This window comes from Lipotes vexillifer, unplaced genomic scaffold, assembly GCF_000442215.2.
Source record: "Lipotes vexillifer unplaced genomic scaffold, Lipotes_vexillifer_v1.1 scaffold324, whole genome shotgun sequence".
NCBI lineage: Eukaryota > Metazoa > Chordata > Mammalia > Artiodactyla > Lipotidae > Lipotes > Lipotes vexillifer.
The window spans coordinates 985178-1004635 of NW_006791816.1; the positions used below are offsets into that span (position 1 = coordinate 985178).

Genomic DNA, 19458 nt, shown 5'->3' on the forward strand with positions numbered 1-19458 from the left:
CCTGCATCGGCAGGCGGACTCTCAAGCACTGCGCCACCAGGGAAGCCCTATAATTTTTTTTTAAATCATCATTAGTCTCTAAAGGTGGAGGTCAGACATTACTGTCCCCATTATAAGCAGAAAAACATCAGCACACAGGTTAAATATTTTTTCCAAAAGATGAAAATCCTATATCTAACATCTCTTTTCCTAATGAAATTTAGCGACTGATTACAAACATTTCTGTTCAAAGAGTAACAAATGATCAGTATATATTACATACAGTAAAATAAGTATTATTTTTTAACAGAAGGAATATTCTGAAAGAGCTTCTATTAACTAGTCAATCATCTCAGTTTCCTGAATATAGGGCAAGCATGAATGTCTGAAGGAACATTTTCCAGGAATTATCATCTTGCTTTCTCTGTACATACTTTTACTCTTTCTCAAAATATTCATGTTTTAATATTTCCCTTGTAAACAGTTCATGCAAACACCTGGGGAGGTAAATATAAGCAAATTCCTCAGGGTTAACGACTAATGAAAATTAACTGCAGAACAGGTACCGACACCAGTTGCTTCTGTCTGGAACTCTTAAAAAAAAAACACTTTCTTTTTTCAGCTGTGACTAACTCAGCAACTAAGAAAGAGATCAAATTCTTCAATTCTTCTAAACCATACTAAAATAGTCAACATAAAAAATAGTGAATTATCTTTAATTAGCAGTAGATAGAATAGTTCAATCTTTAGAAACTGATTTCTAAATTCTTTACTATGCTTTTCAGATCACAAGATCTAATCCTGACTTTCTCCAGTTCTCTAAAATTCTCAATAAAGATCAGAATACTCCTATCACTATTTGATTTGAAAGACAGAATGAAGAGCATGGGGTTATTTGAAAAGCATGTGTGTCCCTCATTTTTATCATTGTGCCAAAAATGAAACAAATTTTAGCAGAGTATCAAATGTTGTTGTTTCCTTCTGTTTATTTAGCAATAAAAATGTGTCCCACCCCAATCCAAAGCAAATGTAGTAGAACAATTTATAAAATATTTAAAACTATTTTATATAAGTTTTCAATGAAAAGCAGTTAAAGCAGAAAACTCCTTAGGTATGTAACAGTTCTATGAATTTACCCTCTCAAGTAATAATGTGTTTTTTTTTTTAATTCTCCGTTTGTGTAAATCTCCCACAAATTAAAATTTTCATGTTTGCAAACACAATGAATATTGTACCAACTGTGGTATCAAATGCATAAAAACATAATTTTATCTGTACCTAAAAATAATATGTGTACCTCAGAAAATAATTAAGTCAGGTATATTTTTAGGTTAAAAAGTGCAATTCAGTTTTTGAAAAGCATGGTAGATTCACAGTGTTTGTTAATATTCAATATATTCCTTTGCATGTTCCAAAAATTAATTTTGGAAAAAAAGTTACATTGGCAGGTACTTACCTCAAAAATAAAAAGTATAGCATCCAATTCCTCCCTCTGAGACTTGTGACCTAAAACATTTTTATAGAAAAATATTTTAAACATTATCATTTTGTCCTCAATGTCAACAACCACTTAAAAAGCTTAAAATATTTCAAGCACTGAAGTTTTTTTTCTCATTAATAAAATGTTTAAAGTGTATTCTGTTCAATGTATAGACAACATCATAGCATCTCTCCCTACTCTTTTTAGACAGCTAAATTTAGATTCTACATATTTATGTCTAAAAACAAATCAGAATATATTGTGGAGAACTCTAAAAGAACTCTAAAAATGAATTTATGAAAATGACTGCTCAAACCTGACATATGCCTGTAGGGCAGAGCAAAGGTGAGAAAACAAGTAAACCTGACCAGAGAAAAAGGAAATCTAAGCCTTCTCAAAATAATAAGGATATTACTACTAACCCATAGTGTGAGAGGGGTGTTCTACAAGCTGTCTAACAAAAAGAAGCAAAATAATACTAAAATTCCAATGTCCAAGAGTATATTTTTAAGTGAATGTTTACGACAATTATTTGAAACATCAACATAAGCCAAAACTGATTTTAACATCTTACCTTTCTGTTTAAGACTAGCTTCAATAGTAACAAAATTCTCAAAAAACACATAATATATATGTGAAAAATGTTGGTCAAAAAACTGTTTAAGATCGATGGACTCTGCATTCTCTGAAAAATAAATGAAAACAGTTTTTAGTGATTACTATTTATATCACGTTCAGCAAATATTTATTGTGGCATGTTTCCTTCAAAAATGCCAAAGAACTGCTCTTAAAATTCTATTAAAATATTTAAGAGATGTGCTTATACATTTATATCCTTGTTCTCACAACTTTAGCTTTTAAAGATTTTAATTTTAAAAACTGGTCAAATCAGGTTATCATAATCTTTGTTTAGTAAAAGAAAACAATGCCTCAGAAAGTTTTATCCAAAATCATTAAAAAAGAAGTCAAGTTCTATTTTCAACTCACAGCTATGCTCTCCTAACTTTTCCCCCAATACAGTTAAAAATCAGTATTTCTAAGAGTAATAATACATGTCTAAAATACATTTACTTTAAATATCTAACAATAGGCTTTGCAAATAGGCACTTAAGTATTATAAAATTCAGGTAATACTGTTCTATAAGAACTGTCAGTATAGTCCAAGGCAGAGAAACTGAACATTTAACTGTATGCAGAGCAGAAAGTGTTGGGTACTAACACAAAATTACTTTCAAAACTCAATGAGGGGTGAAGGTGGGGAAAGAACAAACGCCTGACAGAGAATGTATTATCTGAAAAGACCTCTATGGACAGGAAGGCCTTTGGACATAAAGTGGTGGGTTTGAATGAGAAAGACATTCTCGGCATAAACAAAGACATGAAGTGAGGAAAGCAGGATAGGATGCAGAAAAATAATTCATTTTGGCTAGCTTTGAGCATTTTGATAAAAATAAAATAGAAAAAGTATCCTTGATATGTTGGAAAATATCATAAGTACAAACTAAGGAAATGGTATTTATTATTTAAAGCAAGATATCTACATCGTAGGTGTATATGTACTTATGCATTTTATTGTTTGGTTTATTTTCGGTGGGGGTGAGAAAGTTGGGGAAAAGGGGAGGAATTAAGAACTTTTACTTTATATACTTCCTACTATTCAAATTCCTTTACAAAAAGCACATGTCTCTTTTATAACAAACAAATTTGAAAAAAGCAACTGGAAAAACAAAGATTTTTTTGAACCTGGGAGTAAAATGAAGAATAAACCACTAACTGCTGATAAACTCAAGTTAAACATCAATTAATTTCTTGGAATGCTCTAAGGCTGAATGGAAGATTTCAGAATAAAGTTAAATAGTAACAACATACAGACAGCACTTTAAACTCTGGTGTATTATCTTACCCTATGAATATTCATAAATCTTTAATGACATCTCATCTATGGAATTTTCCAAGACTGTTTCCCTTTTGTTTTGCCCTCCCCAAGGAAGGAATGGATGCCCTCTCCTCTCTATTCCCTTGTGTTCTCTACATTTCTCTCTCATGGAAGTAATTATGTCTCAAGTGTTTCCTTGTCTTTTTTCCAGGACTAGTCTATAGTTTCTTTAGGATAGAAAGTGTGTCTACCTTAGTATTTCTAAAACCTAAGCACAGTGCTGAGCACATATGTACTCAAATGTGTTTTATTATTAATCAAATAAATTATTTTAATGTTATTGTATTCATTTTGTAGCTTGGAAATTTTTATCTTGGAAAAGACTGCATAACCTGACAGGCAAAATAGCACTGCTTCATCTTGACTGGAATCAGAACACCCAGATTCCATTCCTACCTGTAACACTATCTGTGTACATTTTCACAGAACTAGGGGAAAAAAAAATAATAACGGCTAACACAAACAATGTTTTCTATATGCCAGAAACTCTTCTAAGTCCTTTATAGAAATTAATTCCTAAAGTCCTTAGAACAACACTATGAAATAAGTACTACTATTATCCCTAACTCTAAAGATGAGAAAACAGGTATAGAGAGTTTAAGTAATTCAGTTAGTAAGAAACAGAGTCATGGATTTAAACTCCACACAGCCTGGATTTAGTGCCCATGCTCTTAACCTCTATGTTATTCAGCTTCCAGTGTAATATTGATACATCTATAAGAAAAATAAGAAAAGAACACTAGTAGTTTATCTGTTATCTGCCTGTAAGAAGATAAGAATAACTGTCATTGAATACTAGTTTAACATATTTTAGAGACTACCAAAATAAAACACATACACTGAGATAAACAGGAGAAGTATTCTGTTTTCCCCACTGAGTAGTTTGAAGTAACAAAGAACTAAGAAATGAGAATGAAATAGACTGCTACAATTACCGCTGAATTTCCTGAAATTAATGTTTCAAACAAAACTAATGTCCCAGGGGAAAGAAGCAAATGAGAACAATAACAAAGCAAAACAAAAAAATCAAAACAAAAGCAAACATGAATCAACTCAAGATTTTGCAACATAAATTTAGGAGCCAAGACAGTCTCTCTCAATTTCCTTCCCATGATACAGCATGTTACAGGAAGCCTGGAAACTACATACTTGCTAATAAAAAATACTGCATCAAAATTAGGTCAATTTGTTTTTTACTCTGTATCTATTTGTAATGAACTAATTAGCAAATAAAAACTCTTATAAAATATTTTTGTTCACCAATTCACAAAATTTACATAGTGGGGGAAAACAGGAAAAAACACAAAAAAGGTGGATATAAGAGAATAAGAAGGTTTCACTTATTGAAAAAGAAGTCTCTCTATAAAACAGTAACACAGAAGAAAGGAAAATATAAAAGGAAGGAAATCCACAAAGAAAGAGATTATGGAAAAACTTCTACCCAATACCTTTCCCCCAAAAATGCCCCAAACCCTTTATGTTTTCTCTTTTTGTGAATGCCTCCAGTACTTTTAGTCAGCATGGCTCCTAATTATGTCACATTAGTTAGTACAACTGTCCCTCGGTATCAGCAGGTGATGGTTCCAGGAACCCATCAGATGCCAAAATTGGAGAATCCCTTATATAAAATGACATGGTATTTGCATATAACCTATGCACATCTCCCACACACTTTACGTCACCTCTAGATTACTTATAATACCGGACACAATGTAAATGCTATGTAAATAGTTGCCTGGGTGCGGCAAATTCAAGTTCTGCTTTCTGGAATTCTCCAGACTTTTTTTCCTGAATATTTTTTATCCAAAATAGGTTGAATCTGAGGATGTGGACCCACCCCTCCAAAATGGAGTGCCAACTGTACCATTCTCTTACAGATACTGGATGCTCTTTGCGAGCAGAAAGCATGCCTTAGCTTCTTTTACCTTTCTAATTTTTTCAAAATTTTAATCTGAGGAAGTGCTAAACTGATGGATGGCACTTAAAAAAAGTTTAAGCATTCAAAAACTTCCCCCATTTTTAGAAGTACTTCTGTTTGATTTGCAATGTTTGTAAATTAGTATTTTCTTAAAGAAATCAAAATAAACATTTCAACCACAAATTAAGATTGAAGTTTCTGAGATTTTCAAAAAACTTACTCAGGCTTAGGAATGCTTTGAAGACCTTTGGGAATACTAACTTTAAGTAGCAAAACAGTTCTAGACTTCATTTAATTTTCACAAATAAAATTTCAGATGTCTCTAGGATCTTTTCATGAATAAGCTTCAAGAAGCTAATCAATATATTTCTTTCCTACTACATCTTTTGAAGACATCTAAGCTCTATAACAAATCTATAATTAAAAATTACAAAATTCAGAAGGCCAGTTTACCTGACCTTAAATTTCAGATACCTGTACTAAATACTTCCCTAGAAAAGTTATCACATAACCCATGCAAGATGACCAAAAATTCAACAAATTTTGCAATACCATCGTTCTTCTTCCTCATCTATATATTAAAAAAAAAGCCACCATTTAGAACTTTTCCTCAAATGATGGCACTATAATACACTAATCTGTGAAGTGTATCACAAGTAATCTGCTCCTGATAATAAAGCACTGAACAATGAAAATTATTGCCTTAAAATAATCAATAATAATGAGGACTGATCCAACAATACAGTGAATAACACAAAAAACTCTCTAATCGCAGAGACACAGAAATGCTGGATAAAAATAAATAATACAAGCTCAAAAAAAAAAAAAGGAAGAGGAGAAGTAGTAGAAGTGAAGAAAAGAAAGTAAGTAGGGGGCTTCCCTGGCGGCGCAGTGGTTGAGGGTCCACCTGCCAATGCAGGGGACACAGGTTCGTGCCCCGGTCCGGGAAGATCACACATGCCGCGGAGCGGCTAGGCCTGTGAGCCATGGCCGCTGAGCCTGCGCATTCGGAGCCTGTGCTCCGCAATGGGAGAGGCCACAACAGTGAGAGGCCCGCGTACCACAAAAAAAAATAGAGAGTAAGTAGGAAAGAAGGAGGTGGGATGGAGGGAGAGGTGTCATGAGGGAGAGGAGGATGGTGAGAATGTGGTATAAAGGCAGGAAGGGGTTGAAGGGGAAATATGTAGGAAAGGAGATGGGAAGGAAGTGAGGATGAGGAAAAGGGAGAATGGGTAAGGGAAAAGAAACACAAAAATGTAGTATTAAAATATAAGCAATATGGAGTCAAGCACAAATAAGGGGGGAAGTAGAAGAGAAAAGTAGGAGGAAAACAGAAAGAAGGTGCAAGAAAGAAGAAGGGGGGTAAAACCACACAAACAGGCTGGAAAATTATAAACAATACATTATCAAGTTCTAAGAAAAGAGGAGGGTATATGAGAAGGGAAAAGAAATTGAGAAAAGGGAGGAAGAGAGGCCAAAAGGAAGAAACAGAGAAATAGTAAGTCAGAAGACAGACTGATGCTATTACTCAGAAGGTAGCACAGAAAAATAATAAGATGGAAACAGACTGCTTGAGAAGCCCCAAGAACAAAGATAAAATGTAAGCAATATTCAAAGAAATAAGGTCTGAGTACTATCTAAAATTGGTGAAATATGTAAATAAATCTTCAGACTGAAAAAGCATAGTGATTCCCAAGCAGGATGAACACAAATCCACGGTCACATCCTAACTCCAAAAACAAAATGGAAATATTACAACCAAAAAAAGTTACCTACACAGAAATATCAAAACTAACAACAGACTTCTCATCAGCCCAATAGAGGCAAGAAGACAACGCAATTTTATACTGAAAGAACTAAGGGAAAATAATGGTCATCATAAAATTCTAATTCAGCTAAACTACTAATAAGAAGAACATGAAAATAAAGAAAAGGCATTTTCTAACACAGAGTGTGACACTTCAAAGCTCTCACTCAAAGAATTACAAAAGATAGATTTCTGAACGGATAGAAATAAACTCACATGGAAGAGTGAGAAGCAAGAAGCAAAGATGAGCTAAGAAACTGGAAAATGTGTGGGTAAATCTTATGAGCACTGACTGTTAACCAAAGTACTAATGCAAAAGGTTACTAACAAGGAGGAAGTAAAATAATGGGCAATAATGTGAAAGATGAAACAAATGCTGGAGAAAGTATTTTAAGATCTTATTTTATTTAAGAGGACAGTAGAAACAGTGATGAACTCTAGACTTCAATATTAGTATGCTATTGAAGTTTTCTGAGTTACCAATAAGAGAATAACAACAATGCATAACTTCTAATCATTAGAAGGGAAAAAGAATATAGAAAAGCTTATCAATCTAACACACATGAGTAAAGAAAAGTACCCCAAAAAAGTGAATGCGATGACAGAAATCAATATAAATATACAAGTAATTACAAAAAAGTTAATGGATTAAATGCCACAGTTGAGAGCTGTAATCATACTGGATTTAAACACACACACAAAAGTCAAGCTACAAAGTATTTACTAAGAAAAATATTTTTAACCCAAATACTAACCAAAAATACCAAAAGTGATCGCTCAAAAAGAGACAAAAAGTAAACATTAGGGCAAGAATTAATACAATTTAAGAGTTCAATATATTTTGACAAAAGGCTCTATTTACCAGAAAGCTTTAATTTCAATTTTGCATGAAGAGATATAAACAGCAAAAGCTGACAGATTTCTAAGGAAAAGCAAACCCATTTATAGTGTGGTAGCTTTTAACACATCTGTCTCATATTTAACAGAAGTAAGTACTAAGTATACACAAGATTTGAACAACAAAATGAGCACTTTACCTGTAAAACTCTAAATTCAAGAGACTATAAATCTTCCCATGTAAAAGTAAGGTATTTATAAAAACTGAACTACTGGGGGCTTCCCTGATGGTCAAGTGGGTTAACACTCTGCACTCCAAAAGCAGGGAGCCTGGGTTCAATCCCTGGTCAGGGAACTAGATCCCGCGTGCCGCAACTAATAGCTCACATGGCGCAACTAAAAAAGCCCACATGCCACAACTAAAAAGAACCCACATGCAGCAAGGAAGATCCCACACATGGAAACAAAGATCCTGAATGCTGCAACTAAGACCCAGTGCAGCCAAATAAAAAAGTAAATAAATAAATAAGTAAATATTAAAAACAAAAAAAGTTTAAAAACTGAATTACTAAGGACACAAACTAAACAGAAAAAGAACCAAGAATAACTTAGCACATGTCATGCTCTCTGACCAAAATGAACTAAAATTAAGAATTAATAACTAGGAACTTCCCGGCTGGCACAGTGGTTAAGAATCCACCTGCAAGAGGAGGAGCTTCAAGATGGCGGAAGACTAAGACACGGAGATCACCTTCCTCGCCACAAATACATAAGAAATACATCTACATGTGGAACAGCTCCTACAGAACACCTACTGAACACTCACAGAAGACCTCAGACTTCCCAAAACGCAAGAAACTCCCCACGTACCTGGGTAGGGCAAAAGAAAAAAGAAAAAAACAGAGACAAAAGAATAGGGACACGACCTACACCTCTGGAAGGGAGCTGTGAAGGAAGGTTTCCACACATTAGGAAGGCCCTTCATGAGCAGAGACGGCGGGTGGCGGAGGAGGGAAGCTTCAGAGCCACAGAGGAGAGCACAGCAACAGGGGTGCGGAGGGCAAAGTGGAGAGATTACTGCACAGTCGATCGGTACCGACCAGCACTCACCAGCCCAAGAGGCTCGTCTGCTCACCCGCCGGGGCGGGCAGGGGCTGGGAGCTGAGGCTCGGGCTTCGGAGGTCGGATCCCAGGGGGAGGACAGGGGTTGGATGCATAAACATAGCCTGAAGGGGGCTAGGGCACCACAGCTAGCTGGAATGGAGTCCGGGGAAAGGTCTGGAGCTGCCGAAGAGGCAAGACACTTTTTCTTGCTTCTTTGCTTCCTGGTCCGCAAGGAGAGGGGATTAAGAGCGCCGCTTAAAGGAGCTCCAGGGACAGCGTGAGCTGTGGCTATCAGTGAGGACCCGAGAGACGGGTATGAGATGCTAAGGCTGCTGCTGCAGCCACCAAGAACACTGTGCAAACACAGGTTACTATCCACACCTCCCCTCCCGGGAGCCTGTACAGCCCACCACTGGCAGGGTCCCATGATCCTGGGACAACTTCCCCAGGAGAATGCACGGCATGCCTCATACTGCTGCAACGTCATGTTGGCCTCTGCCCCCGCAGGCTCGCCCCGCACTCCATACCCCTCCCTCCCCCCGGCCTGAGTGACCCAGAGCCCCCGAATCAGCGGCTCCTTTAACCCTGTCCTGTCTGAGTGAAGAACAGACACGCTCAGGTGACCTACATGCAGAGGCGGGGCCAAATCCAAAGCTGAACCCCAGGAGCTGTGCAAACAAAGAAGAGAAAGGGAAATCTCTCCCAGAAACCTCAGGAGCAGCAGATTAAATCTCAGCAGTCAACTTGATGTACCCTGCATCTGTGGAATACCTGAATAGACAACGAATCATCCCAAATTAAGGAGGTGGACTTTGGGAGGAACGAAATATATATTTTTTTTCCATTTTTCTCTTTTTGTGAGGGTGTATATGTATCCTTCAGTGTGTGATTTTGTCTGTTTAGCTTTGATTTTACCATTTGTCCTAGGGTTCTGTCTGTCCGTTGTTTTTTGTTTTTTCTTTAGTGTTTAGTGCTTGTTATCATTGGTGGATTTGTTTTCTGGTTTGGTCACTCTCTTCTTTCTTTCCTTTTCTTAATTTTTATTACTTACAAAAAATTTCTTTTTAATAATTATTTTTTATTTTAGTAACTTTTATTTTATTTTATCTTGTTCTTTCTTTCATTCTTTTTTTCCTCCGTTTTATTCTGAGCCATGTGGATGACAGGCTCTTGGTGCTCCAGCCAGGCGTCAGGGCTGTGCCTCTGAGGTGGGAGACCCAACTTCAGGACACTGGTCCACAAGAGACCTCCCAGGTCCACATAGTATCAAAGGCAAAAATCTCCCAGAGATCTCCATCTCAACGCCAAGACCCACCTCCACTCAACGACCACCAAGATACAGTGCTGGACACCCTATGCCAAACAACTAGCAAGACAGGAACACAACCCCACCCATTAGAAGAGATGCTGCCTAAAATCATAAGGTCACAGACACCACAAAACACACCACCAGACGTGGACCTGCCCACCAGAAAGGAAAGATCCAGCCTCATCCACTAGAACACAGGCACTAGTCCCCTCCACCAGGAAGCCTACACAACTCACTAAACCAACCTTAGCCACTGGGGGCAGACACCAAAAACAACAGGAACTACGAACCTGCAGCCTGCGAAAAGGAGACGCCAAACACAGCAAGTTAAGCAAAATGAGAAGACAGAGAAACAGACAGCAGATGAAGAAGCAAGGTAAAAATCCAATGGACCTAACAAATGAAGAGGAAATAGGCAGTCTACCTGAAAAACAATTCTGAGTAATGACAGTAAACATGATCCAAAATCTTGGAAATAGAATGAAGAAAATACAAGAAACATTTAACAAGGAACTAGAAGAACGAAAGAGTAAACAAACAATGGTGAACAGCACAATAAACGAAAATTAAAATTCTCTAGAAGGAATCAATAGCAGAATAACTGAGGCAGAAGAATGGACAAGTGACCTGGAAGATAAAATAGTGGAACTAACTACTGCAGAGTAGAATAAAGAAAAAAGAATGAAAAGAACTGAGGACAGTCTCAGAGACCTCTGGGTCAACATTAAACACACCAGCATTCGAATTATAGGGGTCCCAGAAGAAGAGAAAAAGAAAGGGACTGAGAAAATATTTGAAGAGATTATAAATGAAAACTTCCCTAATATGGGAAAGGAAATATTTAATCACGTCCAGGCAGCACAGAGTCCCACACAGGATAAATCCAAAGAGAAACACGCAAAGACATACTAATCAAAGTATCAAAAATTAAATACAAAAATAATATTAAAAGCAGCAAGGGAAAAACAACAAATAACATACAAGGGAATCCCCATAAGGTTACCAGCTGATCTTTCAGCACAAACTCTGCAAGCCAGAAGGGAATGGGAGGACATATTTAAAGTGATGAGGGGGAAAAACCTACAACCAAGATTACTCTACCCAGCAAGGATCTCATTCAGATTTGATGGAGAAATTAAAACCTTTACTGACAAGCAAAAGCTAAGAGAATTCAGCACCACCAAACCAGCTTTACAACAAATGCTAAAGGAACTTCTCTAGGCAGGAAACACAAGAGAAGGAAAACACCTACAATAACAAACCCAAAACAATTAAGAATATGGTAATTGGAACATATATATCAATAATTACCTTAAATGTAAATGGATTAACTTCTCCAACCAAAAGACACAGACTGGCTGAATGCATACAAAAACAAGACCCGTATATATGCTGTCTACAAGAGACCCACTTCAGACCTAGCAACACATACAACTGAAAGTGAGGCGATGGAAAAAAGATATTCCATGCAAATGGAAATCAAAAGTAAGGTGGAGTAGCAATTCACATTATCAGACAAAATAGACTTTAAAACAAAGACTATTACAAAAGACAAAGAAGGACACTACATAATGATCAAGGGATCAATCCAAGAAGAAGATACAATTGTAAATATGTATGAACCCAACATAGGAGCACCTCAATACATAAGGTAAATACAGCCATAAAAGGGGAAATTGACAGTAACACAATCACAGTAGGGGACTTTAACACCCCACTTTCACAAATGGACAGATCATCCAAAATGAAAATAAATAAGGAAATGCAAGCTTTAAATGATACATTAAACAAGATGGATTTAATTGATATTTATAAGACATTCCATCCAAAAACAACAGAATACACTTTCCTCTCAAGTGCTCATGGAACATTCTCCAGAATACATCATAGCTTGGTTCACAAATCAAGCCTTGGTACATTTAAGAAAACTGAAATTGTATCAAGTATCTTTTCAAACCACAATGCTATGAGACTAGATATCAATTACAGAAAAAATCTGTAAAATATACAAACACATGGAGGCTAAACAGTACACTACTTAATAACCAAGAGATCACTGAAGAAATCAAAGAGGAAATCAAAAAATACCTAGAAACAAATGACAATGAAAAGATCACAACCCAAAACCAATGGGATGCAGCAAAAGCAGTTCTAAGAGGGAAGTTTATAGCAGTACAATCTTACCTCAGGAAACAAGAAACATCTCTAATAAACAACCTAACATTACACCTAAAGCAATTAGAGAAAGAAGACCAAAAAACCCCCGAAGTTAGCAGAAGGAAAGAAATCATAAAGATCAGATCACAAATAAATGAAAAAGAAATGAAGGAAACAATAGCAAAGATCAATAAAACTAAAAGCTGGTTCTTTGAGAAGATAAACAAAATTGATAAACCATTAGCCAGACACATCAAGAAAAAAAGGGAGAAGACAGAAATCAATAGGATTAGAAATGAAAAAGGAGAAGTAACAACTGACACTGCAGAAATACAAAGGATCATGAGAGATTACTACAAGCAACTAGATGCCAATAAAATGGACAACCTGGAAGGAATGGACAAACTCTCAGAAATGCACAACGTTCCGAGACTGAACCACGAAGAAATGGAAAATATGAACAGACCAATCACAAGCACTGAAAATGAAACTGTGATTAAAAACCTTCCAGCCATCAAAAGCCCAGGACCAGATGGCTTCACAGGCAAATTCTATCAAACATTTAGAGAAGCGCTAACACCTATCCTTCTCAAAGTCTTCCAATATATAGCAGAGGGAGAAACACTCCCAAACTCATTCTACGAGGCCACCATCACCCTGATACGAAAATCAGACAAAGATGTCACAAAGAAAGAAAACTACAGGCCAACAGCACTGATGAACATAGATGCAAAAACCCTCAACAAAATACTAGCAAACACTATTCGACAGCAAGTTAAAAGATCATACACCATGATCACATGGGATTTATCCCAGGAATGCAAGGATTCTTCAATATATGCAAATCAATCAATCAATGTGATACACCATATTAACAAATTGAAGGAAAAAAACCATATGATCATCTCAATCGATGCAAAAAAATCTTTCGACACAATTCAACACCCATTTGTGATAAAAACCCTCCAGAGAGTAGGCATAGAGGGAACTTTCCTCAACATAATAAAGGCCATATACAACAAACCCACAACCAACATCGTCCTCAATGGTGAAAAACAAACCATTTCCACTAAGATCAGGAACAAGACAAGGTTGCCCACTCTCACCACTAATATTCAACATAGTTTTGGAAGTTTTAGTCACAGCAATCAGAGAAGAAAAAGAAATAAAAGGAATCCAAATCGGAAAAGAAGAAGGAAAGCTGTCACTGTTTGCAGATGACATGATACTCTACATAGAGAATCCTAAAGATGCTACCAGAAAACTACTAGAGCTAATCAATGAATCTGGTAAAGTAGCAGGATACAAAATTAATGCACAGAAATCTCTGGCATTCCTATACACTAATGATCAAAAATCTGAAAGAGAAATTAAGGAAACACTCCCATGTACCATTGCAACAAAAAGAATAAAATACCTAGGAATAAACCTACCTAAGGAGACAAAAGACCTGTATGCAGTAAACTACAAGACACCGATGAAAGAAATTGAAGATGATACAAACAGATGGAGAAATATACCAAGTTCTTGGATTGGAGGAATCAACATTTTGAAAATGACTATACTACCCAAACCAGTCTACAGATTCAGTGCAATCCCTATCAAACTACCAATGGCATTTTTCAAGAACTAGAACAAAAAAGTTCACAATTTGCATGGAAACACAGAATACCCCGAATAGCCAAAGCAATCTTGAGAAAGGAAAATAGAGCTAGAGGAATTAGGTTCACAGACTTCAGACTATACTACAAAGCTACAGTAAGCCAGACAGTATGGTATTGCCACAAAAACAGAAATATAGATCAATGGAACAGGATAGAAAGCCCAGAGATAAACCCACACACATATGGTCACCTTATCTTTGATAAAGAGAGGTGACAATATACAATGGAGAAAGGCAGCCTCTTCAATAAGTGGTGCTGGGAAAACTGGACAGCTACATGTAAAAGAATGAAATTAGAACACTCCCTCACACCATACACAAAAGTAAACTCAAAATGAATTAAAGACCTAAATGTAAGGCCAGACACTTTCAAAGTCTTAGAGGAAAACATAGGAAGAACACTATTTGACATAAATCACAGCAAGATCCTTTTTGTCCCACTCTTAGAGAAATGGAAATGAAAACAAAAATAAACAAATGGGACCTAATGAAACTTAAAAGCTTTTGCACAGCAAAGGAAAACATAAACAAGATGGAGAAACAACCCTAGAATGGGAGAAAATATTTGCAAATGAAGCAACTGACGAAGGATTAATCTCCAAAATATACAAGCAGCTCATGCAGCTCAATATCAAAAAACAAACGACCCACTCCAAAAATAGGCAGAAGACCTAAAAAGACATTTCTCCAAAGAAGATATAGATTGCCAACAAACATATAAGAGGATGCTTAACATCAGTGAGCAGTAGAGAAATGCAAATCAAAACTACAGTGTGGTATCACCTCACACCAGTCAGAATGGCCATCATCCAAAAGTCTACAAACAATAAATGCTCGAACAGGTGTGAAGAAAAGGGAACCCTCTTGCACTGTTGCTGGGAATGTAAATTGATACAGCCACTATGGAGGTTCCTTAAAGAACTAAAAATAGAACTACCAGACGACCCAGCAATCCCACTAGTGGGCATATACCTTCAGAAAACCATAATTCAAAGAGTCATGTACCACAATGTTCACTGCAGCACTATTTACAATAGTCAGAATATGGAAGCAACCTAAGTGTCCATGACAGATGAATGGATAAAGAACATGTGGCACATGTATACAATGGAATATTAGCCATAAAAAGAAGCAAAATTGAGTTATCTGTAGTGTGGTGGATGGACCTAGAGTCTGTCATATAGAGTGAAGTAAGTCAGAAAGAGAAAAATAAATACCGTATGCTAACACATATATATGGAATCTAAAAAAGAAAAAAAATGGTTCTAAGAACCTAGGGGCAGGACGAGAATAAAGACGCAGACATAGAGAATGGACTTGAGGACACGGGGAGGGGGAAGGGTAAGCTGGGACGAAGTGAGAGGTTGGCATGGACATATATACACTAACAAATGTAAAACAGAGAGCTAGTGGGAAGCATCCACATAGCACAGAGAGATCAGCTCAGTACTTTGTGACCACCTAAAGGGGTGGGATAGGGAGGATGGGAGGAAGATGCAAGAGGGAGGAGATACAGGGACATATGTATACGTACAGCTGATTCCCTTTGTTATACAGCAGAAACTAACACACCATTGTAAAGCAATTATACTCCAATAAAGATGTTAAAAAAAAGAAGAGAAAAAGGTAGAGGAAACAGATGAAATTAATTTGAATATATTATATTCAACCAATATGTCAAAAATATTATTTCAGGGCTTCCCTGGTGGCGCAGTGGTTGAGAGTCCGCCTGCCAATGCTGCGGATGCGGGTTCGTGGCCCGGTCCGGGAAGACCCCACATGCCACGGAGCAGCTGGGCCCGTGAGCCATGGCTGCTGAGTCTGCGTGTCCGGAGCCTGTGCTCCGCAACGGGAGAGGCCACAACAGTGAGAGGCCCATGTACCGCAAAAAAAAAAAAAAAAATTATTTCAATATATAATAAAAATAAAAATTATTAGTGACATAAAAAAACTCTTAAACATAAAGTAAAATAAAAATTATTCTCTTGCCTTCAAAGATTTGACATAGGCACAGAGGAAATGAGGAGATACAGTGAAAAAGATAATCTTATAAACAAAGATACAATGTCTGATTTAAGAGCAACATCAATTCTATTTTATCAAACACACCAGAAGCATAGAGACATAAAGATAAGGCAAACAATTATAATCACTTATGTTTACTTAATAGTTTACATTTGCATAGATAGCACTTTTACAGTTACACAAACATATCTTATTCATTCTCCACGAATATATATATATATATTTTTTTTTTTTCCCCCCGGTACGCGGGCCTCTCACTGCTGTGGCCTCTCCCATTGAGGAGCTCCGGACGCGCAGGCTCAGAGTCCATGGCTCACGGGCCTAGCTGCTCCGTGGCATGTGGGATCCTCCCGGACCAGGGCACGAACCCATGTCCCCTGCATCGGCAGGCGGACTCTCAACCACTGTGCCACCAGGGAAGCCCTCCATGAATATATTTTTGAAATAGGTATATTATTTCCACTTCCTGAGGAAATTAAGCCTGAGAGAAGTTAGGTAACAAGTCCAGGTCACACAAAGCTATTAAACAGTTCCAAATCAGCTTTTCTGATCCCTCAATCAACACCACCATATTAGCTACACTTCAGGTGGTATGTCAAAGCATAATATAACCTTGTGGCCAATTTTAATCAAATTCATTCTGAAAGAACGGTATTTTTAAAGAATTATTTGAAAGCTACACAGTCCTGTAGAGGCTGAGATAGATACTCTGAAGTTTTAGGATAGTGAACATTTTTAGTTTGATACTTCATGACCTCTTGCCTGAATTTTATTAGTAGCCTCCTACCTAATCTCACACCATTTGAAGGCCACTTTTTATCCGTCCTCCACATATTGCTACCAGAATAATTTACCAAACCTGAGTCCAACTACCGGTATCACTCATCAGCTTAAAATACTTAAGGCATTTCCCACTGTAAACAGGATAAGCCTGGGTTCCTTCACATGATATACAAGTCCTATTTTTCTTCCCTAACTTCCTAATATCTGTCCACTACCCACTACACAGTAAGGAACTAAATAAATTATGATACATCCATACAAATGAATAGACAGCCACTAAAAATATTCATAAAAGAACATTTTAATAAAACTGAAAAACATTAAGTATTTATAGTTTAAAAAGCAAGTTATAAGTAGGTAATATCAGCGAGTTAGTGGAAAAAGGAACTCTGAAAATCTTTTCCTCCATTAAAAACAGCTAAACAAAAGCAAAAACACTAAAAATCAACCTTTTCATAGACCTGGAAATTAATCAAAGGCTCGCAACAATCAAGCACATTTTTTCAAGAAAAATGGTTGAATCTCAGTAAGAACAGTTAGCTCTGCGGCATTTCAAACTTACTGTGTTCCCATTCCCCATCCTCATCTCCATAGCAGCCTTAAAAACCAACAGCCCAGGATCACAGCGAGAAACAGCAGCCTATGGGTCACTGGAGGAGTCAGAACAGAATTGGAGTTCTTTCAAAGCTTCACTCTAAGAGAAATGTCATTTGACTTATCTAGCTGCTCCTTCGAAAATCCAGCTTGCAAAGCTTGTCTTTATTTGAGTAACTCAGAACTCACACACTGCAACAGCTTTTCCCCTGGAGACATTTGTGGAAAACAATCAGTGGCAATTATTTAACACCACAGCTGCCTGAGGCAGCAATCATTGATGAGGCAAACAACTAACCAAAAAAAACTTAAAAGGAAAAATATAGAGAATGTGCTATCCATAGGGAACTTTAAAGAGCTACGACATATTAGGGGGAGTATAGAAAGCCATGAGCTGAGCTGCAAGCATACTAAGCAAAGTCTGGAAAAAGATTTAAACTTTCACCTCTGTCTGATCTTGAGGTTACACAAGAAAGATGTAAAGGCTAAAAAAGTAATGTAGTTTCTTGAATATTGACAGTATGTCCCAATACACGCAGAGAGCTCCTTGGCAAAGACTAGGAAACTTACTGACTCCAGGCTTGTAAGGAAGTATCCGTGCAGTCATTAGCTGACCACTAAGTTGAACAAGTAAAGAATGCGGTGGTCACGTAGGAGAAAGAAAATACACTGCACATAGTTCAGTAAAGTCATTAAAGAATCACACAGCAACAATAACAACAGAAACAACAACAAACCCTGGGGGAGAGGGAGAAAGTGGTTTCTAGAGTTGCTGTATTATTTAAAATGTCAGTTTTTCAACAAAATTACAAGACACACAAAGAAACAATAAAGTATGCCCCTGCTGCGGCGCAACTAAGCCCGAGCACCACAACTGCTGAGCCTGCGCTCTACAGCCTGCAAGCCACAACTACTGAGCCCACGTGCCACAACTATTGAAGCCACATACCTAGAGCCTGGGCTCCACAGCAAAGAGAAGCCACTGCAACAAGAAGCCCATGCACTGCAACAAAGAGGAGCCCCCACTCATCGCAACTAGAGAAAGCCTGCGTGCAGCAATGAAGACCCAAAGCAGTCAAAAATAAATAAGTAAATATAAATAAATTAAAAAAAAAAAGTATGCCCCAGCTCTCATGTGGAGGCAGGGAAGTTTGGCCTTTGGGAATGATCACTAAGACTCACGAAGTAGACCTGGGCCTTGGGCTCCCAGAGAAAAAGAAGAAGAAAAAGAAGGGAGTCAAAGAACCAGAGACTCAATACTAGGTTTTAAATAGTGACAATTATTTCGCAGAGGTTTGTCCCACAAGAGCCACACCACCCTCGAAGAATGTGGTCCAAGAGCAAGCACCCCAAATGCCTCTAGTGAAGAAAAAGAACAGTCATAGCCCTGTGAGGAGCCCCTAGAACCTGAGGCCACATTACATGCTGGACGGACTGAGCCATCACCCAGCCCCAGGAAGCAGGCACTTGGTCCACCCAAGTCACCCAGTGGGGAGAAGAGGAAGTCCATGTCCCCTGGCTTGAGGGTGAAGACCCCCCCCCCCAGACCCCAAGCAGGTCGAGGAGGTAACCAGAGCTGGCAAGAAGCTCAAAAAACACAAAAAGGAGAAAAAGGCCCAGGAAGCTACAGCCTTCTCAGCCAGGGATCCTTGGTTCTGAGAGGCCAGGGATGCTTTGTACTCTTGCTCAGTTGGGAAAGATGGCAACTGGGAGCAGGCAGCCTCGTGACAGAAACAGAAGTAGGGGAGCCCCAGGGAACACAACGTGAAGATGAAGCAACATGAAGATGAAGGAGGAAAAAGAAAATCCACCAGGAGGGAGATACCCCTCCTGGGGCACCCTGAGCTCTCCAGGTCCGGGTTCAGC

The 19458-nt window shown here is 37.7% G+C and overlaps 1 protein-coding gene and 1 pseudogene across 3 annotated transcripts in view; one reads left to right on the top strand and one right to left on the bottom strand.

Moving 5' to 3' along the window:
- The window catches only part of RALGAPA1 (Ral GTPase activating protein catalytic subunit alpha 1), a 178440-nt gene extending 176304 nt beyond the window's left edge, over window positions 1-2136 (bottom strand). For all 3 annotated transcript variants that reach the window (XM_007464829.1, XM_007464830.1, XM_007464828.1), the window contains exons 1-2: window positions 2034-2136; window positions 1436-1485 (exon numbers count right to left, since the gene is read on the bottom strand). The gene's annotated coding sequence lies outside the window, so the exon portion shown is untranslated. The remainder of the gene's footprint in view (window positions 1-1435; window positions 1486-2033) is intronic.
- A 16614-nt stretch (window positions 2137-18750) lies between these two features.
- The window catches only part of LOC103070768 (lysine-rich nucleolar protein 1 pseudogene), a 1209-nt pseudogene continuing 501 nt past the window's right edge, over window positions 18751-19458 (top strand).